The sequence below is a fragment of the Herpailurus yagouaroundi genome, unplaced genomic scaffold, assembly GCF_014898765.1.
Source record: "Herpailurus yagouaroundi ecotype Mexico unplaced genomic scaffold, PumYag 28, whole genome shotgun sequence".
Classification (NCBI taxonomy): domain Eukaryota; kingdom Metazoa; phylum Chordata; class Mammalia; order Carnivora; family Felidae; genus Herpailurus; species Herpailurus yagouaroundi.
Window position 1 is genome coordinate 56741417 of NW_024412376.1, and position 24976 is coordinate 56766392.

At 34.8% G+C, this 24976-nt stretch overlaps 1 long non-coding RNA gene across 1 annotated transcript in view; it reads left to right on the forward strand.

The window, feature by feature from the left end:
- The window catches only part of LOC121029682 (uncharacterized), a 114855-nt gene that overhangs the window by 6176 nt on the left and 83703 nt on the right, over positions 1 to 24976 (forward strand). The window contains exon 2 of the long non-coding RNA XR_005789836.1: positions 3165 to 3280. This is a non-coding gene — a long non-coding RNA (uncharacterized LOC121029682). The remainder of the gene's footprint in view (positions 1 to 3164; positions 3281 to 24976) is intronic.

A 24976-nucleotide genomic window follows, 5' to 3' on the forward strand; every position in this document is an offset into this window, starting at 1 on the left:
CTTGGCTCCGGCGTCTCCGTTCTGCTAATCCTCTGGTGGTTTTCTGGGTTATTTAGGCAGGTGTAGGTGGAATCTAAGTGATCAGCAGGACGCGCGGTGAGCCCAGCGTCCTCCTACGCCGCCATCTTCCTCGTGAATCATCTTTCCATACGTTTATTTGCCATCTATATACCATTTTTGGTGATGGGTCTGTTCAGGTCTTATTTTTTAACCTACTTGTTTCTTTTAATACTGTTGTGTTTTAAGAGTTCTTTGTGTTATTTTGAACAATAGTCCTTCATCATATATGCTTGTTGTAAATGTTTTCTCTCAGTGTGGCTCGTCTTCCATTCCCCTAATAGTGTCTTCCCACAGAGAACAAGTTTTTAATTTTAATAAAGTCAAGCTTATCAACTTTTTTTCTTTTGTGAGTCATACTTTTGGTTGTATATAAAAAGTTGTTGCCAAGCTCTAGATTTTCTTTTATGTTGTCTGCTAAGAATTTTATAGTTTTGCATTTTACATTAATGTCTAGGATTCATTTTAAGTTAATTTTCATTTTAAGTTTTTTTTGTGTTTTGGTTTTTTTTTTTTTGTTTTTTGCATGTGGATATCCAGTTGTTCATAACTATTTGTTGAAGACTATCCTTTCTTCATTATATTGGCTTTGCTGCTATACCGAAGGAGTGGGTCTTTTTCTGGGCTCTTCTGCATTGATCTCTTTGTTCTTTTGCCAGTACCGCACTGCCTTGATTACTGTAGCTTTATAGTAAATTCTAAAGTCAAGCAGTATCAGTCTCAGACCTTTTTTTTAAATTTTTTTTTAACGATTATTTATTTTTGAGACAGAGAGAGACAGAGCATGAATGGGGGAGGGGAAGAGAGAGAGGGAGACACAGAATTGGAAGCAGGCTCCAGGCTCTGAGCCATCAGCCCAGAGCCGGATGCGGGGCTCGAACTCAGGGACCGTGAGATCGTGACCTGAGCCGAAGTCGGAGGCTCAACCGACTGAGCCACCCAGGCGCCCCTCAGTCTCAGACTTTATTCAACTTCAGTATTGTGTTTGCTATTCTGCATCTTTTGTGTTTCCGTATAAACTTCACATCAGTTTGTTGACATCCACAAAATTATCTGCTGAGATTTTGACTGGACTTGTACTAAATCTATAGATATTACACATTTTTAATTCCCATACCCAGTTTAATTGATTTCATATCTTAATTTTGGGATTTATTTATTTGGATTTATTCATCATAAGGGCAGAAAAACCATTATAAAGTTTTCCATCATTCAACTGACATCAAGTTAGCTAACGAGTTTGCATAGATAAGACACCATTTATCAGGGAATTTATTTCTTTTATCATCATTTAAAAGTTACTTTTTCTTGTAGGACTGGTACTTAATTATATCTCTCTCTGATTTTACATTTTTGGGATGTATTTATAATATAGCTGTGTTGGCTTGAATAATAACCTTTCAACAATATTTACGTCCTAATCCCCAAACCTGTGAGTAAGTTACATACATTGCCAAAGGACTTGCAAACATGATTAAGAATTTTGACATAGGGAGATTATCCTATGTTATCTAAGTGAGACCAATGTAATCACAAGTAACCTTATAAGAGGGAGGCAGGATGATCACAGACTTTGAAGGTGACATAATAATGGAAACAGAGAGCAGAGGGATATAGAGAGAGACATAAGAATGAAACAGTGGTCAGAGAGAAGATGCTATCTGTTGGATCTGACAATGGAGGAAGGGGACATGAGCCAGAGGATGCAGACAGCCTCTAGAAGCTAGAGAAGGCAAGGAAATAATTTAGATCCTTTAGCTTCCATAGCAATGGGCTTGCATCAGCCTTGATTTTCAGCCTTTGAAACAGATTTCTGACTTCCAGTCTGCAGAAATGTGAGATAATAGATGTGTATTGTTTTTAACCATTAAGTAGTCCACTGTATCTTCTTCGATCTTCTTCTGTTTATACTGTCCTTACTGGATTATTTGTATCATGTGTTGTTAATAAGTTTTATCATAAATAACTGGAAGCAAAATCCAACCATCTCTCTCCATATGTGTACATGTATGTGTATATATACATACATCTATGTTTTGATATGCAATTATGTATATGTACAAATATACATATATACTCACCTACATATGTATAGCTACACATATAGCAAAACTAGAAAAAGAAACGTGAAATTTCATTTAGTCAACTATTGTCTTATTTGAATATATTCTGTAACTCAGACTTCCAGTATATCATTTCTCAGTGATCTGAGAAATCTCAGGTATTACTTGAAATTTAATTCTATGTTTTTTGAATTCATTTCAGCTTAGTAAAAAATTTTGAACATAAATCTATGCTTAATCCAATATTAAGTTCAAGCTGGTGGTTCAATTTATTATTATATGTGCAAAGCATGTTTTAACAAGACTAAAATGAAAAATAGGTTGATATATTTCAGTATGAATTTGAATGGAGAAGTAATTCATTCTCAAATGTCCCTAGATTTTTTTTAACACAGTAAAATAATTTTAATACAGTTTATAAAATGTAATAAAACTTCATTGAAAATAAAATTATTGAAGAAATGGGACTTTATTTGAATTAGTCCATCATAAATAATAGATTCACATTCTCACTAGCATTTAAAACCTTTTGATACATGTGCATATATATTATACACATAGTTAAATATATATAATTTACTAAGTTATTATTTTCTTATAATTTCCAAAAATCATATTAAATCTGTTTACTTTAAATTATTAAGAAGTTTGATAGTGATTTTTCCAATAAATTTTCTGTCTGTGTATTATTTTAAGATATAATTTCTCTGAAATTTACTTTAGAAAAAGAGTATTCGATCTGGTAGCTGCAACAAACTTACACCCAACTGTATACAGCTCTACAACTATGACAAAAATTAAGATTAATTTTTGTCCTTGTATAACTATTAAAGAATTCTTGTACATATAAAAGATATGGTGATAGTTGCACTATTGATTCCAAAGTAAAAACTTTTAATGTTTGCTCATTAATTATGCTGTTTGCCAAAGGTTTTTTTTTTAAAGGATGTTCCTTTGTTAGAATAAATAGTGCATTGCCAAAATAACCTTTTTCTTGCTGTGAGTACTGGGGTTAATGACTAAATACTGTGATCTTCTGCACAGCATTGTCTTTGACTCAAGGAAGTTGCCTTGCCTAGAGAAATATAAGATATTATACTCCCTTTGGTGATAGACAACTGAATAATACGAAGCTTGAAGCCCAGCCATCTTGTTTCAAGGTAGAAAAATTGGTTTTGCTATTTGTATTACAGAAGCTACCTGTTAATGACATTAAAATTAACTTTTGCCAAATATCTCATTTTTGCTTAGTCCTTTCCCTAGCCTTTGTTTCTGTCTCCTTTATAGTATTTTCTGGAAGAACAGATTTTCCAAAAAAGCATATATATATATATATGTGTCTCTATCTCAGGGATTCTAGGTCCTTCTCAGGAACCTGACCTAAGACAACGTCTATTTCTTATTTACTATGATTTTGCATTATGAATAGATGGTGGGTGTATGTATTTCCTGGCCTGATCCATGGTGATAATTACATTGTTTCACTCCTTTTTTATTTTAAAGGAGTTCACAACATTTTAATTTTTATGTAGGTTTATTTACAGCAAAAGTAGAGGACACTGTTGAAAAGGATCACACAAGCAGACAGGGTATACTGCTATGGAGTATTTTACTCATTTTGAATAACTGAAACAAGTATTTGAGTGTGTTGATTGATTTTTAGATGGTAAAGAACCTTTTATTCCAGGTATTAATCCAATTTGGTCATTGTTTTAGTCCATTTGGGCTGACATAACAAAATAGTATAGATTGGGTGGCTTTTAAACAACAGAAATGTATTTTCCAGTTCTGGAAGCTGGTAAGCCCAAGATCAACTTGTATGTTTTATAAATGATGACCTTAGTATTTAATTGATGTTTTTAGTAGGATTTAGTAGTTTCTATATTTTTTAATTTAAATCTATAATTTTTCTGTTTCCTATTTTCCTCACCTATTTTATATTGATCTCTTGTTTTTTGCCTTCTTTTGGATGGCTTTCTTTTTTACTATTCCATTTTTATTCTCATTTCCTTGCTAGTTACACATTTTCCTAATCTTCCTTTAATATTACACTGAAGATTGAAACATTTGTCCCACTTATTAAAATCCATAAAATTAGGACTTTTTAATCACTTTTAGAATATGCTAGAATTTTAAAACATTTTAAATATATTTTCGCCACTTCCTCCTGCTCAGCATTTCAGACTTTTCTACAGAAATTTTAGAATTGGCAATGCCTTAATGTTGTGCTATCTCATACAATAGCCACCATTCACATATGGGTACTAAGCACTTGAAATACAGCTGAAATGGAATGTGCTTTAAGAGTGAAATGCACACATTTCACTTTGAAGACTTTCTGAAGACTTAATACACACAAATATTTTTTCTGGCTTTTCCCAGTGGTTGAATCAGGGATGTTGATCAGAAACCTGGAAACCCATTGGTGTCTTAACCAGATGTTTCTAGACTGGAAATGTTTGAAATGTGTAAATATTTTTAAATAATACTAAATAAGCATGAGCCACAAAGTTTAAAGCCACAATTTTTAAAAATTATTTTTAAAGCTTACATAGGTATGTGCAATAGGTTATAATAAATAATTTTTAAATAATAAAAATGTTTGTCTAGGAAAGATTCCAACATACTTCAGACTTAATACAGTCCCTAAATTCAGCTTTATTCTAAATTACAAGGATTGGTACCTAAAAGAAAACTCTGCTGGCAAAGAAGAGCTGATAAAGTTTAGAAAAGCATGTTACACACACATGATGTTAAAGTTTGGTTTTATGTTCCATAAAGATAAACAGTAAAAAAGCATCCCCAAATTTAGGGAATATAAAGCAGCATAAATGGTATTTTACAGGATTAAACTAACCATTAATTTTCCTTTACTAACTCCATTGGAAAATTCTCAACATCTGCCCCACCTTTAACTGAGATGTTTTTGCATATATTATACATTTTGATTGCCTTTGCCCCCACAATATTGGGCTCACTGTCCAATGTGTTGAAACATTCTTATTGTATTATTTCTATAATATTAAAAAAGTAACATTAGTGTTGATGCTTGAAATGGAAGAAATTCATTTAAACTTTATTTGATATATTCAACTTAATACAGGAGAATTGAAATTGAAGACTGGTAAATAGTTGTTTTTCATAAACCCTTTGACAATTGTAACTTCATCTATTGAAAGGCATGTGATAACATTCTGATGTAGTACTCTCAATCATTGCTTCAGCACACACACATATACACACACTCTCTCACACAAAATGGAATATTTGGACATGGAAGTCCAAAGTATGTTTTTAGTTGACTCCAGCTACTTTATTGCTTATTCCTCTATGAAAAATCTCCCTTTTCTTCTATAAAATTTTAGTTCCATTTTTCCTGATAATTGCTACTAGGCTCAGAAAACACACATAAAAATAATTTTGCCTCAATTTTGTTTTCATTTATTACAGAGAGAATTAAGGGAATATTAGCATTTTTATTTTAATCAAAGAAAAATGATTCCCTTTGTCCTCCAGTGGCTCTGTTGAAAGGTCTTTTTGGTTATTCCAATGTATGAAAAAGGGCATTCATTACTCTGAGTGAAGTACGTAATAAGAATTTGTGATTTTAGTATCTTACAAGGTTGCTTGGCCCTATAAAAGGTAGTCTTCAGAGAAGAGACTGAATCATTCTTGGGTGAATATAGGCTCCAATATTGGAAACTACTGTGGGACTATGGGGCAACAAGTGTGAAATGCCAGCTTGGCCTGGGAGAATGGACTCTCATTCGTGGGCTCGGATTATGGTTACCTTTCAGAATCAGCCACTGTGGTGCGTGGTTCTGACTTAGAAAAATGACTAAATATGAGAATATGAAATAAAACAAGTATGTCTTTAACATCCAATACACAGGGAACCGTGACTGTGTGACTGGGCACTCTTGTAAATACTTCTCTCTATGTCATCCAAAGCTCTCCTGTCACTTCTCTGGTTAACTGGAGGGACTTACAACATTGACAATAAAAACATTTACAATGGTTGATTTCTTACAACTCTTCTAGTAATCTAGGGAAAAGAACATGCAACCACTAGTTGTCTCATAAAAGGATTCCCTCACCTGGTCTGTCTGAATATCCAAAGGGTGACTGCTGGAGTAAACCCACACCCACAGACGCACAAGAAAACACATGCATGAAGCAAGATCAACCTGCAGAAACATCGCAGCCCAACCTCTTAATGAGGATGAAAAATTCTCTCTTATTTGTAACACAATGTGCAGAAATTACCTGGACACACAACAGAGACAACCCTTGACATTTCTGTTAAAGAGATATTTCCTGGATTCTCATCTCACTTCCAGATTGTGCCTCAGGGAGTAAGTAGTACATGTGAAGCAGAACATAAAAAACTACTACATGAGAATCATGTCTCCATGGATGATCAGCCTTATCTAAACCAAGATTCACCAGAATCTTAACTTTTATTTCTTTATTTATTTTTCATTTTTTTTTTAACGTTTAGTTATTTTTGAGACAGAGAGAGACACAGAGGATGAGCAGCGGAGAGGCAGAGAGAGAGGGAGACACAGAATCCAAAGCGGGCTCCAGGCTCTGAGCTGTCAGCACAGAGCCTGACACGGGGCTCGAGCTTACCAACTGCAATATCATAACCTGAGCTGAAGTCAGACGCTCAACCAACTAAGCTACCCAGGCGCCCCTATTTCTTTATTTTTAAGTTACCCTGGAGGCATGATAAAAATCTTACAAAAATATCTTTTTTTTAAATTTTTTTAAATTCCTTTTTTAACGTTTATTTATTTTTGAGACAGAGAGAGACAGAGCATGAATGGGGGAGGGTCAGAGAGAGAGGGAGACACAGAATCAGAAACAGGCTCCAGGCTCTGAGCTGTCAGCACAGAGCCCAACGCAGGGCTTGAACTCACGGACCGTGAGATCATGACCTGAGCCGAAATCAGACGCTTAACCAACCAAGCCACCCAGGCGCCCCTCAAAAATATCTTATAATCACTGTGAAATAGGAAATTGAACAGAGGGAGTTTGAGGATTTAAGCTCTTCCAGTCCAACAAAAGTCCCTAGAATTAGAGAGGACAGAGATTTGATCTTCACTTTTTTTTTTTTTTTTGTATTCAACAGTGGACAGAGAACCTGTATATTTTTCAAATTATCCAATAGATCCAAACACAAATCTTGGGCCATGGGAGGTTATTTATTTGAAAAACAGCTATTTTGATTTTCATTTACAATCAAAACCCAATTGGAATGATTTAGAAGACACAGTGAGTTAACACTACAGAACAGCAAGCAAATCACATGGAGATAGTGGAAATAACAGACACTATCAAGAAGGTTGAACAGGGCAGAGAGAAGAGAAAATAAAAAAGGAAGAAAATGATGAGGACTCAAAAGCAGATTAACGTCTCTTGTGAGCACAGCCCTGCAGCTGATAACACAACTCTGATGTGAGGGCTGAAGGAGTGAAGGCTGTGCTTATCACTACCTCCTGTGTACTCATGAGATATCTGGAGATGGCAGACCAACACAAGCACTAATTTATCTTTCCCAGAGGTTTCACTTATCATTTAACAAAAAGACAGGCATGATTTTTTTTCACAGATTAGGATTTTTTTTTTTTTTTTTTTGTATTATGGTATCTACAGATAGCAAAATAAAACTGCATACTTTATGGAGCATGTGAAATATAGGCCTTATCATCATTCCCACTTCATGCAATAGTGGTCAGTAATACAGGAGGAACTGAAAAACAGAGGCAAAAGCAACCATGCCCATATTTTTTAAAAAATATATGGGTATTACTTAAAATCTACAAATTAACATGGGGGAAGTCTGTATCTTTACTGTATAAAAATTCTTCATTATTTTAAATTTCTTAAGTTCTATGAAATCCGTAGTTTTATTATTTATACATTGATATATATATATATATATATATATATATATATATATGTTTAATTAAGATAAAACTTTACTGTAATAAATGGTTGGGAAGAAAGTCAAAGATTTAAATTTCTGCAGGCCAAGAAAACCACCAGGAGGGGCGCCTGGGTAGCTCAATCAGATGAGTGTCTGACTCTTCATTTCAGGATCATGATCTCACGGTTCCTGAGTTTGAGCCCCACATCAGGCTCTGCACTGACAGCATGGAGCCTGCTTGGGATTCTCTCTCTCTCTCTCTCTCTCTCTCTTTCTCTCTCTCTTTTTCTCTGCCCCTCCCCCACTCATGGTCACTCTCAGTCTTGCTCAAAATAAATAAATAAACATTAAAAAAAAAAAAAACCCACCACGAGTTGGAAAAGAAAGTATGGAGCTTTAGCTGTTAAGACAAAGTGTATTAGAGTTCTTCAGGAAACAGAACTAATAGTGTGCACACACACACATGTATGTATATATATAATCTTAATCTATAAAACTACTCAATATGCTAAGAACTATTATATATAATACAATTAATTTTATATATTATATATAACACAATTAATAGAAAAATGGCAAAACTTATATAGTACTTCTTGTTTGCCAGAAAGTATTTTAAAGGCTATAAATATATATTTTTTAATGCTTGCCCTAGAGTTGCAATACACATTTACAACTAATCTAAGGCCACTTTTAAATAACACAATACTGATTCACAGCAGTGCAGGCTGTGAAGTAGTTGCCTACTTTTCCCTTTGAAACCCTTTTCATATCATAGCTATTTTAAATTCCTTGTCTGGTAATTCCAAAATCTGTGTTATATCTGAATCTGCTACTGATGCTGGCTTTATGTCTTCAAACTGTGTTTTTTTCTTTCCTCTTAGCATGCCTTGTACATTTTCATTGAAAACCCACATTACATATCAGTTAATAGGAACTGAGGTAAAAGGCCTAATGTGAGGTTTTAAGTAAATCTGGCTAGTTCACTGTATTTAATGTTTGCTCCAGTTATAGGTCCAAGAGGTTTCAATTCCTCTCTTGTTCCTATGTTCTTTGGGTTTCCTTTATAAACTTCTCCAGAGTGCCCTGTACTCTCAGCTGTAACCCACTGCTACTACACTGGGGCCCTGCTGATAGAGTGGTAATGTGCAGAGCAAATGAAGCATTCTACAATCTCCCGATTAAATCTGTCTTTTAGTAGGCCTGTGACCTTCACAAATGTTTTTACACCCTCTTAAGCTGTGACCTTCACAAATGTTTTTACACCCCCTCTACCATTTTTGTTGAGACAGAAAGGATAGAAGGGGCCAGAGTTGAGGAAATATCCTACCCCAGGAATAGATCAGGCTCTTGATAAAGTCTTTCCCCCTTTGATATGGATAGCACACTGGGTATGTTTCAAATGGTTACTTTTTCTTTCCCCTACAAGAAACATGAGGTTATCTTTTCTGACTCTTCACTCCTTGGTTCTTAGAAGTAAAATCCATGAACTTGCAAGGCCCCAATTAAGACGGTGGCCCAGAAGTTTCTCACTCTCATGTTAGTCCCCATTCAGCCTCCAACAATTTGTCCAAATTACTGTTTTAAGTGTTTCTACTGTTTCATGGTACCAATGGCTTCTGCTTTAGGTAAGGAGATCTCAACCATGACTTTGGATTCACTTGATTCTCGAGTTTGGGGTGGTAGTTCATCCTGCTACCCAGGTTCTGTGATGGATCCAAGAAGAGTCATTCATTTTCAGTTTGTTCAGTTTTGTTGTTCTTACAAGGAGGGGTGTGGCCAATTCAATTTCATTACCTATGGAAGCTGAAACCAGTAGTCTAGCTAGAAATTACTTAAATCATACAACAACCCATGAGGTATATAACTGCATTTACAACTTATCCTCTACTTAATGATAGGAGAACTAAGTTACAGAGAAATTAAGTACCTTATACATGGTTTCAAAACTCGTATTAGAAATAGGATTTGAACCGATAACACGGCTCCTGAATCTACTCCTTTCATCGCTAGGCCATGTTGCCTTTCAGAGAAGGCACTGCTTAGACAACTTGTCCAAGGTCACATAACCAGCAAAAGGTGGAACCAGTAAAAGGTGTGTGTCTCTGACCACAGCATGGTTCTGCATGGATTCAGGTCATGTATTGGTCCACATGTAAGTATGCCCTAGAATGTCTGGATGTTTATCATTATTTACACTTCACCTTACACAAAACTTCCCCATTTACAAATTCTGTAGAGACCCCCAAATTAACATTCTATTTTAATCACCCAACATATAATGTGATATCTTTCTCTGGCACAGACTAATAATATCTAGCAGGTATTGAGTGCTTACTACATGCTAAGTGATAGTTCAGTGATTTTTGTACATTAACTCCTTTAATTCAAACAAATCTGTGAGAACAGAGGTACCATGTTCTTATTTTAAGGCACAAGGAAACTAGATTATAGAAAGTTTAAATATATTTCATAAGTTTTTAAATGTGATCTCTTATTGAAATTACATCTTTAATATTGAATTATTTGTATATGCTACAGTGATTAACACATGAAACTGGAGTCAGTGAGACCTGAGTTTTAATCACAATTCTGCCATTTATTAGTGTGACCTAGTTAAATTAATAAGCTGATGGACAAAAAAAAAAAATCTAAGAAAAAAGGGAGCTTGCATGCATGTATTGAAATATTTCAGGAAAATAAGATATTTTAAAATATTTTCCAAAAAAATGTTTCCCCAAGTTAATTGAGCAAAGAAAGAGCATGATGGCTTTAAGTACAATAAAATGAATCAAGTCTTAGTGCTTTAAAAATATGTAAATTATAGTATGGCAGAAGATGAATAATGTGTGCACTTCAGTTTGTGAAGTTCCTATTGACGTATCTGTAAGGACAGTAATTTTTTCCTTGGCAACGTCCAGTCTACTTATGAATCCATCAAAGGCATTCTTTCTTTCTGTTATAGTGTTTTTCATTTCTAGCATTCCCTATTGAGTCTCAGAATTTCTGTCTCTTTGCTTATATCACCCTCTGTTCTTGAATATTGTCCTTTTTACCATTAGAGCTCTTAACCTATGAATCAGAGTTATTTCAAATTCACATATATTGTCTCAGCACACACATATAACAACTATGTGCTGAGAAAAATTATGTAGTATAATATATAACATAACCCAGTGACCTATGTGGTAATAATTACATCTAAACATTTTTAGAACAGATTTTTTTTTTTTTTTTTTAGAGAATAAGAAGGACAGTTTAGGCACAAATTTTCAAATAAAATTTAATACCAGAAGCACTTACTAGATTATAGAATCACTTCAAAAAATGTCTTCTGAAGGTCCATAATTTTGCTCACATCGTGTTAAATGTTAAGTCTTTTACAACTTTAGTGTCCTATTATTTTATATCTCTAGTATATTCATGATTTTAAAAAATTACACAACCTGAAACTCTACTTTTCTCCCTTTTATTAGTGTTTTAAACTATACAGACAATTGAAAAGTTAAAGCAAATAAACAGGCTGTTTTCTCACATAGAAAACCTTTCATGAATCATCTGAAGGAAGTATTTAAAAATTAAAAACAAGCAATTTCTGGAATTGTCCATTCATTATAATACATATGGTAGTGTATGAACAACCTCCATGTTTGATGAAGGTATTTAGCCTAAGAGATAAGTTCAGAATTTTCTCACCTCTTCTGTGGTTGCACACTGGCACTACTTTATAGATTCTGATGTGAATGTGATTTGGAACTTGATGCTACCAATCCACCTCTTTTCACTGATTCCTCCCCAAAAAGTTCAGGCAACTTAATTCATTCATTTGTTTGTCAGACTTATCAAGTAGTAGAATTCACAGTTTCAACTTAGTATCTATAAACATCTTATCACATTCTGAGCCTACATCCCATTAAGTACAAAATAAATCTGACTCATTTATACAAAATAATAATAACAAAGGACAATGGGACAGGACTTTTCTGTCCCAGGGATAATGATTTGGATATCTACTGTAAAGTAGAAATTTAAAACTACTTCCATCTATACATTGCATCCTTCATTTCATAATTAGTACCATAGACATGCCAACGCATGCCATCCCAGACACAGAGCAAAGCTAATTAGCCTTGAGGGATTGAGGCTTCTCAACTAGTTGTAAATTCTTACTCATCTGGGTGAAAGGCCCCTCGAGAGGTCAAATGATGCTGCCGTCAAACCAGCACATGGAAAGAGAACCACACCGAATGGTCAAAGAGGTCATCAATGATAATAAGTACAGAGAAGTTTAAGTTCAGGACCAAAATATTACAGAGTGATGAGTTGCACAGTTTATGAAAAGGCAATTAAATTTGAAGTACTTCTAATTAACTGCAGGGGTGAAAAGGAGCCATAGAAAGATAGTGGAGGAGGAATAAATCATGGGCCTCTAAGAAAAACATTGTTTTCATCATTAAAATTCCTTTACTTAGATTTTCTTCTGTAGAGTTTTAGGGATGGCAGAAACCACCTAATTAAAAATTCACACATTAACTATTAGTCATTTTTCAATCATATTATATAATGCCCTTGGAAAAAGAAGCTTTTGATAATAATGTATTCTACCAATTAAAGTAACTCAGAAATTTCTTTGATTTACAGTAAAGAAACCATACTTGACAATGAAAGTAAAACCACTTGAATTGCAGTCTCTAAAACAATTTCAGTCATTCTGTGCTTCCTTAAATGCCACTTTCTATAGCTAAATTGGGTATATCTTTATCAGGAGAGCTTGTTAGAAGTAATTTGAGATTATGACTAATCTAAATGGAAAATACCTATTAAGAAATGTATGATTTGTCTCATTTTCATTACATTCTTATTTGAAAAGTCTTCTGTTTCCTCAGGAAAGAAGGACAAATAATTGGGATTATATGTGATATCTAAAAGCTGCACTAATTTTTCAAACACTCTGCAGTTTTTAAAAGCTTATAGAATTCATCTAAAATCACAGTGATTGAAAAGGCATTTTTCTCCCAAATGATCAATTTGCCTAACTCATATTAATTCATACTGTTGAGAAAATTTAGATGATTTTAATCAAAACATTAATAAATTAGAAAAGTAAATGCATTTGTACAATTTTGGAAATGAACAATACTTTGAAGAGCTGAAGTTTAAGGTAGCTGCTCCCTTTGCATAATAAAAAAATCAATTAAATTCGATACAATATTCATCAGAATCTACTTGCAATAAAAAAGATATCAGGATAATTATCTTGAAATACGGGTAGGATTTTAACAGTGAGAAAGAGAAAAGTACATTCCAGGTTAAGGAGAATAGGGGTTTTTTAATGAATGGGATGCTATGGCACAAAGAAACTGAATGACAGAAGACCTACTTCTAGATCTGGCTTGACCACCAATTTGATTTCTGTCATTGAGAACATGCCTTTATTTCTCAAAGCTTAAATATTTTTGACATCTTAAAAATAAAAATAAAATAAAATAAAAAAATAAAAATAAGATATATAAGACCTATTTTTTTTTGTATTCCAGACTTCTTATTATCTATGATTATATAGGCACATTGAAAAACTTAAATTTCATTGAAGAATGGAATAAGTTTAGTGGCATCATGGAAATTAAGGCCAGAGAATTATTGTAGAGCCATGTTGTGGGGAGTTCATGCATGCCAGCCTGAGTATATGTATAATCCTTTAAATTAAGTGAAAAAAATTTATATTAGCACATTCTGTCAATAGAACCAATAAAATTATTTATAATGAAAAACACAAAATCATAATAATAGTTCCTGGTGATGCTTTTCATACTTCTATTGATGTGCTCCTAACATCAAGGAATATTAAGCCTTAGTCCAGAGGAGCCCTGTGAAAGTGAAGTTTTCTCTATTTTTAATGTTTGGGTTTAGCTTAAATATTCATGAGACCTTCTGGGATGCCTGGGTGGTTCAGTTGGTTAAGCATCTGACTCTTGATTTCAAGCCCCACATCAGGCTGCGCACTGATAGCCCGGGACCTGCTTGGGATTCTCCCTCTCTCACTGTGTCTCAAAATGAATAAAATAAATTAAAAAAAAAAAATTCATGAGACCTTCGACGATGCACCATAGCATATCCATATTTTTTGAAATGACAAAATACCCCAAAATCTTTGAGGTAAACAGAACCTCCAGAAAAATACTTCATGCCCCATCTCAGATTTCTGGAGATGTGTCTATTTAGGTAATAGAGGTCTAAATTGTGTGTGTGTGTGTGTGTGCATACATATACTCTATCTGTGTATATGTGTCTTTGTGTGTGTGTATGTGTGCATGTATCGATACATATATGTATACTGGTGTTTATTAAATTACAAAATGAAACAAAATAAAGTGAAATAAAGAACTCACAGTCACGTTTATATACATTATTATCTTCTTCCAAGACCCTTCCTTGTGTGACACAATTATGCTATGTCTTTAGCATTTAAATAGACAGTTTTAAAACAACCAATTTTTCTTTCTATTAGCAGAAAGCCAAATTATGCAAGACACAAATTGATTTACGTCACATTTTTGCTTCAACCAACAAATTTCTAAGCAAGGCTATAAATCCAAAGCTTGAATAAAGAAATAGACCAAGTCGAGTGTTGCTAAATATATTAACAGAAAAGGAATTTATAGCAGTTAATCATGAAAATCAAAGTAACTAACCATTTATTGTCTAAGAACTTCAAGGCAGTAGAAAAATAGTGAACTAAGAAAATTAGCCAAAGTTATATACATATGCATACATAGGTATACATATATACATTTATAGAATATGTAATAAGGGACATTCAAAGGAAGATTATATAAATAAACTTTGCTCCTAAAGTGGGATTTTTCATGGAAGAAATCTTATTTCTAACACAACTTCATCATGAAATATGTCTTCTCATGTGTAAAGGAAACCATAATCTTAAAAATTTACATTTTCATGAGATATTAAGACATTATTAGATTAAAAAGGTAGATCACTTTATGAACCGAGGCCAGAGAAAAAGAATGATGGAGGACTTATTTTTTAAAAATAATGTTAATAATGCTAGTACCAAACTGTTATAATGAACTTCTACTTTGGACTTTAAAACTGTTTCCAAATTGTGTGAGAAACGTCATGATTATGGGCATTTAATATAAGATGTTTTTATTATAAAATCAGAAAAAATAATTATTTATGGGACACATGTGCTATTGACTGTTCTAGCACATTCATACATGTATATCATTAAAAATCACCAACTCTCTAAAAGATGATATACACATTTTCATGAGAGATCAGACTAACATATATAGATAAGTTACCTACATTCACTTACCCCTAAGAGACAGAATTTCAGCTGTCAAGTCTGTTTGAATAAAAATCCTAGATTTTTCCACTATACTTTGCTGCCTCTCAAACTATAGGAAATATTAGTATTGGGAGAATGCTTTGAATAGTCTAAAATACTAACATGATTGGTCATGAACTGTGAATGATGGAAATAATCCCAATCATTTGCCTTCAGCCTCCAAACTCAGGCTGCTTCCATAGCTGTGCAGAGCTTATACATGCCTTTTCTCAGATAGTAGTTATGCTGGAATCAGAGCTTTTGATGGGCAAACTTAAGGTTGTCTCACCAGACTCTAAGTTGAAAGAGATCATCATGTAACTTCAACTGTTAAGACTTTCACAGATCTTGCTCCAGTTTTCCAAACCATAATTAGGAATAAGTTACTAGGTGATGAAATAGGGAAGGTAAAAGAAAGGAATGGGAGAGATGATTTGGTCAAATGAACCACTTCACGGTGATACGTATTCACATTAAGGAATCTGTTTCTTCTCCTTTTCTTTTTTTTTATTTTTTTAAAAAATGTTTTGACATTTATTCATCTTTTAAGAGACAGAGAGAGGGCACAAGCAAGGGAGGGGCAGAGGGAGAGGGAGACACAGAATCTGAAATAAGCTCCAGGGTCTGAGCTGTCAGCATAGAGCTAATGCGAGGCTCGAACTCACAAACCACGAGATTGTGACCTGAGCTGAAGTTGGACACTTAACCGACTGAGCCACCCAGGTGCCCCTTCCCTTTATTTTTTTCATTAGATTTTTTCTTAATTCTCTCATTTTTCTTGAGCATTCCTTATGATATGAATTTTCCTACATATAGAGATCTCTATGTTTTATAGTGATTAGAGTTATGATTTCAGTAATATTAACTCTTTGAAAATCTTTACATGAAGGTATAATTTTCTGGATATCTATGCAGTTTCTTCCATAGGAAAAAAATGTTTGTGTAAAACAGTAAGACGATAGATGTTTTATGAAACTAACAATGCATTAAGTATTTTTTAAATTCTAGAAAGAGCTTTATCCTAGTTTCATGAAAAATATATGACATATATTGAACAGATAGCACAGATTCAAAAATGAAAAGAGAACTTGCTTTCTGTATGTTGGAGAATCTCTTATAAAAATATTTTCTCGGGGCGCCTGGGTGGCGCAGTCGGTTAAGCGTCCGACTTCAGCCAGGTCACGATCTCGCGCTCTGTGAGTTCGAGCCCCGCGTCAGGCTCTGGGCTGATGGCTCAGAGCCTGGAGCCTGTTTCCAATTCTGTGTCTCCCTCTCTCTCTGCCCCTCCCCCGTTCATGCTATGTCTCTCTCTGTCCCAAAAATAAATAAATGTTGAAAAAAAATTTAAAAAAAATATTTTCTCCATCTCTAATTAGGTATCATTTACTAGCTAGGCCATCAAAACGATGGGTACAAATAATGATTTAGAAAAAAGAAAGAAAGAAGAACATTGTAAACTTACATTCTCTGTCAGCATAATAGTGAATCTCAAAAGTTTTGGTTAAAGAACCCCTAAAAGGTTAGTGAGAATGGCAGTGTTTTCCATTTTTGCATATCTTTTTTTTTAAGTTTTATTGATTTTGAGAGACAGAGAGAGAGAGAGAGAGGGAGAGAGAGAGAGAAACAGAGCAGAACCACCAGGGGAGGGAAGGTACAGAGGGAGTGAGAGAATCCCAAGTAGGCTCTGACTGTCAGCACAGAGCTGGACTCAGGGCTCATTCTCTTGAACTGTGAAGTCATGACTTGAGCCAAAATCAAGAAAGTCAGTTTCTCAACTCACTGAGCCACCCAGATGTCCTGCAAATCTTTTTAATTTCTTCCTTAATTGCACCAGCTGGATTCTCATGTCTACTTTGATATTCAATGTATTGCAATATCACATGTCCTATAGCCTCTGGAAAAATCCACTATACACTTATACACCTTGGAAATTATGCAAAGTAATCATTTTGAAATGGAACTATGATCTTATTTAAGTCCCACTAGACCATTAACTTCATTGGGTCAAAGGCCATGTCTGTTTTACTGAGCAATGTATACCCAAATTATGAAGTCTTTTCTTGTTTAAAACTTTCCAATGATTTTCTTTCCCCTTCAAATAAAAGTTAGTGTAAATTATAAACCCTCCATCTGCATATGTGTCTTTAGCCTCATTTCTATCCCTTCTCCCTTACCCCCACATATATTTGCATTTTGAATCCCATACATATCATTTTCTAAATTCTCAACAAAGTCGAGCTCTCCCTTTCCTCTGGTTTTCATGTGTGCTATCATCACCTGCCCAACTCCTCCTTATTCTTATTTTTTTTTAATTTTTTTCAACGTTTTTTATTTATTTTTGGGACAGAAAGAGACAGAGCATGAAGGGGGGAGGGGCAGAGAGAGAGGGAGACACAGAATCGGAAACAAGCTCCAGGCTCCGAGCCATCAGCCCAGAGCCTGACGCGGGGCTCGAACCCACAGACCGCGAGATCGTGACCTGGCTGAAGTCAGACGCTTAACCGACTGCGCCACCCAGGCGCCCCTCCTTATTCTTTTTTTAAGATATTAGTTGAACTATCAGTTTTTCTAAGTTTCCTTTCCTAGCACTGTAGAATCTCATCTTACTTAAGTTCTCAAGTGAAAGACTAAGTTAAAAATAATAAAAATTGCACTTGAAATTTTCTTAATTGCCTACAATCAATGGTAACATTATTTTGTACAATACAACTTTATATAATAATTTATACACATACTCAACTTTTGAGGAGAAGATTCCTACTTTGTGTCAGGATGGAAGAAGGAACTAAGATTTTGGAAACAAATATTTGTAAATTTTTAGTAAGAAATTAAAGAAGCTCTAAGACATTTCTTTTTTTCTTTTCTTTTTCTTTTTTTGTTCTTTGCTTTTATTTGTTGAGGACCATGCGTGAGAAGCAAGGAAAAATCAGATCTGGGAAGAGTGAAGGTTTGAAACAATCATTTCAAGTGAGGAGAAATAAACTGAACAAAGGTGTTTGGCAGCTTAAGACAAGTTTTGAGTTTGGGAGTCATGAAATTGTACCAAAACCAATCATCTCAGTTTTGTGATTATTTCCATTAGGTAGAAAAAATTTTGAAATAAGTTGGATTTGGTTTCAGGTATAATTTTTATGGACAAACACAGTAAAGAGAATAAAGATCAAAAGAGTTAAAGTAATATCAAGAGAATAGAAAAACAAAAGCCCATGGAATCTAAGTTTTAAGGGTAATTTGCAAATAAACAGAAAAATTTAGGAATATTAGAGGTGTCCATGAAGTTTGCAAATTAATGTATTTAATGAATAACGGGGTCAAAATGTGTGTGTGGGAGGGTAATACACAGAGTAGGAGTTCTATATTATTGGAAAGCAGGAGCAGATCAGATTCAGGTGAATGTCAAATTATGCTATGGGAAATGGCTTTGGAGTGAAGTAGAGGGGACGTTTGGAGACGAGGTCAGTGAACTGAGATCAAAGTGTTACATGGGCCAAAACAATTGCACAGTTCATGATTACCCTCAGCAAATGAGGAGGCATAATCATATGGATAATTAGAAAGCAGACACAAAATGAGAAGACTCATAGGCAAACCTCAATGAAGCAGTTTGAGGTTGTGTGTATATGTGCATGTGCAGATTTGTTGTTCGTTTGTCTGCTTGTTTATACCTTAGCAGAGGCTTGGCAATGGATCTCAGAGTGAGAAAGGCATGAGAGTCCCACTTGTAGACAGTGGAATGCATCGAATGCCAAGAATGCTAGAAAAAGAACAATCACCACTTGACAGGAGAATGGAGCTTCCTCTGCAGCAGTAAGAATGGGAGAAGAAGGAAACAATCATTGAAGAAATTGAAGGTGGAATGCATTTTTGGTAAGGGGGCAGGACTTTCAGATGGCAACAAGAAAAAGTTTGAGGAGAAGATACAAAGGAATGGAAGGAGTTGTTAGGACAACTGATGTAGAGAATGTCAAGGGGACAAGTGCAGCATGGAAATAGGAAGGTGACACATGCTTTACTTAGTCCTCACTGTCTCTTGGAGGACATTTCCTGGTTTCTCTTATAGAAAGAGCTGTGTTTACATTTTATTATTTGGTTAGTTTCTGTAGTTCCTCCATACAGTTTTCTACTTACTTGCTTTTGGAGGCTACAAGTTTATTCATATTTAACCTAGCCTTATGTTCCAATGAACACCTGTCTTCCACTGAAAATAAGTTAGGTTATTCCATACTGGCAAAACATCTTTGTTTTAAGGAACTCACAACCTACTACTCTGCAAAGTACACATGATCTATTAAGCTGCTTTTTAAAGCCTCACCCCAAGAATAACACAACTTAATGCATGATAAGCTCCCGCATCTCTCCTGAAAAGTTACTAATCTCCTGCATGGAGGAATGAGTAAATCCGCAGATTATTTCCTAAAGTAGGAAAGTTATTGGGGTACTGAGGTAGTAGTGTGAAAACAACAGAAGGGTTTACTTTGCACTTTTGCATAAATTTGTTCCTTTAGATTTTTCAACATTCAACCTTGGACCCTGTTACCTCTATGTGGTTCCTTATACCTTATTAGTGCTGGCTTTTAATTTCTAAAATGGTTTTAAACAAATGAGTACTGTGACAACTGCTATCCTTTGCCATGGCCTCTGAGACTTGTTCTGGCCTTCTGCTCATTTTCTGTTTTATTTCTTCTCTCTTCTGTATTCTATTCCAGCCACATAAGGATCCTTGCTTACTGGTCCATGAAAAGCATGCCTCTGCCTGGGTCCTTTGCCTTGATTATTCTACTGAAGATCCTGTTCCTTTAGACAATCATGTGTCTTACACTATCATATCTATCAGGCCTTCACTCTAGTGTTCCTTCAGTTGCAAGACTTTTACTGAAAACCCTGAATGAGTCCTTCTACACCCCACCCTAATCTCTATTCTCTGTACCCAGTCTTATTTTTCTTGACAACACATATTGCCATCTGACATTCTATATCTGTATGTGTTTACTTGTTTATTGTCTGTGTTTCAGTTATAGATAATAAGCATCATGATAGCAGGTACATTGTTTCTCTTGTTGTTATACCAGAGTGCCTAGAAGGCAGCAGTCATTAAATATTTCTTGAATGATTCCATTTGCTATATTTAAGATAATTACAGCTTATCAAAGGTCCCTATTATATCTACATAAGCTGCTCTTTGCAGAAAATGTGGATTTATTGCTTACCCTATAGGGACTCAATACAAATAGTAGTAAGACTGTAAGGAACATTAGGTTTGCAAACAAGCCTTTCTAGAACATCTGAAAATTGCAGAAACACAATCTATCATCCTTCAGGAAATTAATATCTACTACGGCTTCTTGGGCTATAATGTGTTATCTGCAGTTTATTAGCGCACTTCAAAAAAGTTCAAACACTACTGGGACTAACTTGCAGCCTATGTTATTAAGTGTGAGAGAGCCACAGCTCAATATTCCCTTGACAATGAATGGGCCAACCAATAAATTGAAGACAAAATAAATTACACGGAAATAGATGAAAATGAAAACACAATAGTCCAAAATCTTTGGGATGCAGCAAAAGTGGTTCTAAAAGAAAAGTTTAGAGCAACACAGGTCTACCTCAAGAAGCAAGAACGGTCTCAAATAAACAACCTAACCTTACACTTAAAAGAGTTAGAAAATGAATAGACAAACCCAAACCCAGCAAAAGGAAGGAAAAAAATAAAGATTAGACCAGGAGTAAATGATATAGAAACTAAAAACCAATAAAACAATAGAACAGGTCAATGAACCAGGAGCTGGTTCTTTGAAAGATCAACAAAACTGATAAACCTCTAGCAAGACTCTAAAAAAATGGGGGAGGGGAGAACCCAAGTAAACAGAATTACTAATGAAAGAGGAGAAATAACAATCAATACCACAGAAATACAAACAGTTGTGACAGAATTTTATGAAAACCTATATGACAATAAATTGGACAATTTAGAAATAATTGATAAATTCCTAGGAATATAACCTACCAAAACTAAAACAGGAAGGAATAGAAAATTTGAACAGACCAATCACCAGCAATAAAGTTGAGTCAGTAATCAAAACTCCCCAAAAAATCAAAGGCTAGGACCAGATGGCTTCATAGGGAAATTCTACCAAACACTTAGAGTTAATACTCATTCTTCTAAAACTATCCTAAAAAATAGAAGAAGGAAACCTTCTAAATTCATTCTATGAGGCCGGGTTCACCCTGACACCAAAACCAGACAAAGACACCACAAAAAGGGAAAGAAAAAAAAAAAAAAGACTACAGGCCAATATCTCTCTCGATTATAGTTGTGAAAATCCTCATCAAAATATTAGCAAATGAAATCCAACAATAGGTTAAAAAAATCATACATCACAATCAAGTGGGATTTATTCCCAGGATGCAAGGGTGGTTTAATAGTTGCAAAACAATCAGTGTAATACATCATATCAATAAGAGAAAAGATAAAAGCCATATGATCATTTCAATAGATGCAGAAAAGACATTGGACAAAGTACAACATCCATTCATGATAAAAACCCTCTGCAGAGTAGCTCTAGAGAGAACACACTTCAATATAATAAAGGCCTTATATGAAAAACCCACAGCCAACATCATACCCAATGGTAAAAACTGAACTTTCCCCCTAAGGTCAAGAATAAGACAGGGATATCCACTCTTACTACTTTTATTCAACATAGTACTAAAATCCCTAGCCACAGCAATCAGAAAAAAAAAAAAAAAAGGAATAAAAGGCATCCGAACTGGTAAGAGAAAAGTAAAACTTTCCATTTGCAGAGGACATGGCAAGATATGTAGAAAACCCAAAAAACTATTAGAACTGATAAATGAATTCAGTAAATTGATGAGATACAAAATTAATGTACAGAAATCTCTTGCATTCCTATACATTAATAATGAAGTAGCAGAAAGTGAAATTAAGGGGGTGCCTGGGTGGCTCAGTAGGTTAAGTGTCTAACTTGACTTTAGCTCAGGTCATGATCTCACAGTTTGTGATCTCGAGCCCCATATCAGGCTCTGTACTGACAGTGAAGAGCCCGCTTGGGATTCTCTCTCCCTCTCTCTCTGCTCCTCCCCTGCTCATGCGTGCACATCTCTCTCTCAAAATAAATAAATATTTTTTTTAAAAAAGAATTTTTTTAATTAATAAAATAATACCATTTATAATTTTACCAAAGCGATATTTAGGCATAAACTTAACCAAAGAGGTGAAAAATCTATACTCAGAAAACTGTAAAACACCGATGAAAAAAATTCAAGATGATGCAATGAAATGGAGAGAAAGTGCATGTTTCTGGGTTGGAAGAACAAATATTGTTAAAATGTCTATATTACCCCAAGCAACCTACAGATTTAATGTAATTCCTATCAAAATACCAACAGTGTTTTTTACAGAACTAGAACAAACAATCCTAAAATTTACATGGAACCAGAAAAGACCCTAAATAGCCAAAGCAATCTTTAAAAAGAAAAAACAAAATTTGAGTAAAACAAATCCAGATTTCAAGCTATATTACAAAATAGTAGTAATTAAAACTGTGTGGTACTGGCATAAAAATAAACATATAAATCAACGGACTAGAATAGAAAACCCAGAAATAAATCCATATTTATATTGTCAGTTAGTCTTTGACAAAGAAAGAATGAATATGCAATGGGAAAAAGACAGTTTCTTTAAAAAATTGCAGGGGCGCCTGGGTGGCGCAGTCAGTTAAGCATCCGACTTCAGCCAGGTCACAATCTCGCGGTCCGTGAGTTCGAGCCCCGCGTGGGGCTCTGGGCTGATGGCTCAGAGCCTGGAGCCTGTTTCCGATTCTGTGTCTCCCTCTCTGTCTGCCCCTCCCCTGTTCATGCTCTGTCTCTCTCTGTCCCAAAAATAAATAAACGTTGAAAAAAAAATTTTTTTAAAAATTAAAAAAAAATTGCATCGGAAAAAGTGTACAGCCACATGCATAAAAATGAACTGGACCAGTTCCTTACACCATGCACAAAAATAAACTCAAAGTGGATTAAAGACCTAAATGTGAGACCTGAAACCATAAAAGTCCTTGAAGAGGGCACAGGCAGTAATCTCTTGACTTTGGCTGTAGTGACATTTTTCTAGATATGTCTCCTGAGGCAATGGAAACAAAAGCAAAAATAGACTATTGGGACTACATCAAAATGAAAAGCTTCTGCACAGCAAAGGAAACAATCGACAAAACAAAAAGGCAGCCTATTGAATGGGAGAAGATATTTGCAAATGACATCCAGTAAAGGGTTAGTATCCCAAATATATAAAGAAATGATACAACTCAACACCCAAAAAACAATCCAATTAAAAACTGGGCAGAAGATGAACTCACATTTATCCAAAGACATACAGATGGCAAACAAACAAATGAAAAGATGCTCAGCATCACTCATCATCAGGAAAATGCAAATCAAAACTATAAGGAGAAATCACCTTACACCTGTCAGAATGGCTAAACTTAAAAACACAAGAAACAACATGTGTTGGCAAGGATATGGAGAAAAAGGAAACCTCTTGTACTGTTGGTAAGAATGTTAAGTGGGGAGGGGCGCCTGGGTGGCTCAGTCCGTTAAGCATCCGACTTTGGCTCAGGTCATGATCTCGCATTTGTGAGTTCAAGCCCCGTGTCAGGCTCTGTGCTGACAGCTCAGAGTCTGGAACCTGCTTTGGAGTCTGTGTCTCCCTCTCTCTCTGTCCCTCCCCTGCTTATGCTCTGTCTCTCTCTGTCTCAAAAATAAATAAAACATTAAAAAAGTTTTTTTTTAAAAAAGAATGATAAGTGGGGAAGCCATTGTGGAAAATAGTATGGAGGTTCCTCAAAAAATTAGAAATAGAACTACTCTATGATCTGATCCAGGATCATAATTGGGTGATCCCATAATTGGGATCACACAATTGGGTGTTTATCCACAAAATTCAAAAGCACTAATTCAAAGGGACACATGCACCCCTATGTTTATGGCAACGTTGCTTACAATAGTCAATACCTGCAAGCAGCTCAAGTGTTCATTAATTGATGAATGGATGAAGAATATGTAGTGTGTATGTGTGTGTGTGTCTACAAATATATATATATATATATATATATATACACAAATATATATATACAAATATATATACAAGTATATATATATAAATATATATACAAGTATATATATATACACACACATACACACACACACTATAGAATATTATTCAGCCATAAAAAATAATGAAATCCTTCCATTTGCAACAACATGGATAGAGCCAGAGAGTATAATACTGAGCAGAATAGATCAATCAGAGAAAGACAAATACCATATGATCTCATTCATATGTGTAATTTAAGAACAAAACAAATGAGCAAAGAAATCACAATGAGAAACTAACCAAGAAACAGACTCTTAATTATAGAGGGCAAACGAATAGCTACCAGAAGGGAGGTGGGTTGGGTGATGAGGGAAATGGGTGATAGGGACTAAAGAGTACATTTTTCATTAAAAAAGAAGAAAAAGAAGTTCAAATCCCACTGGGACTGACCCACAGCCTATGTTATT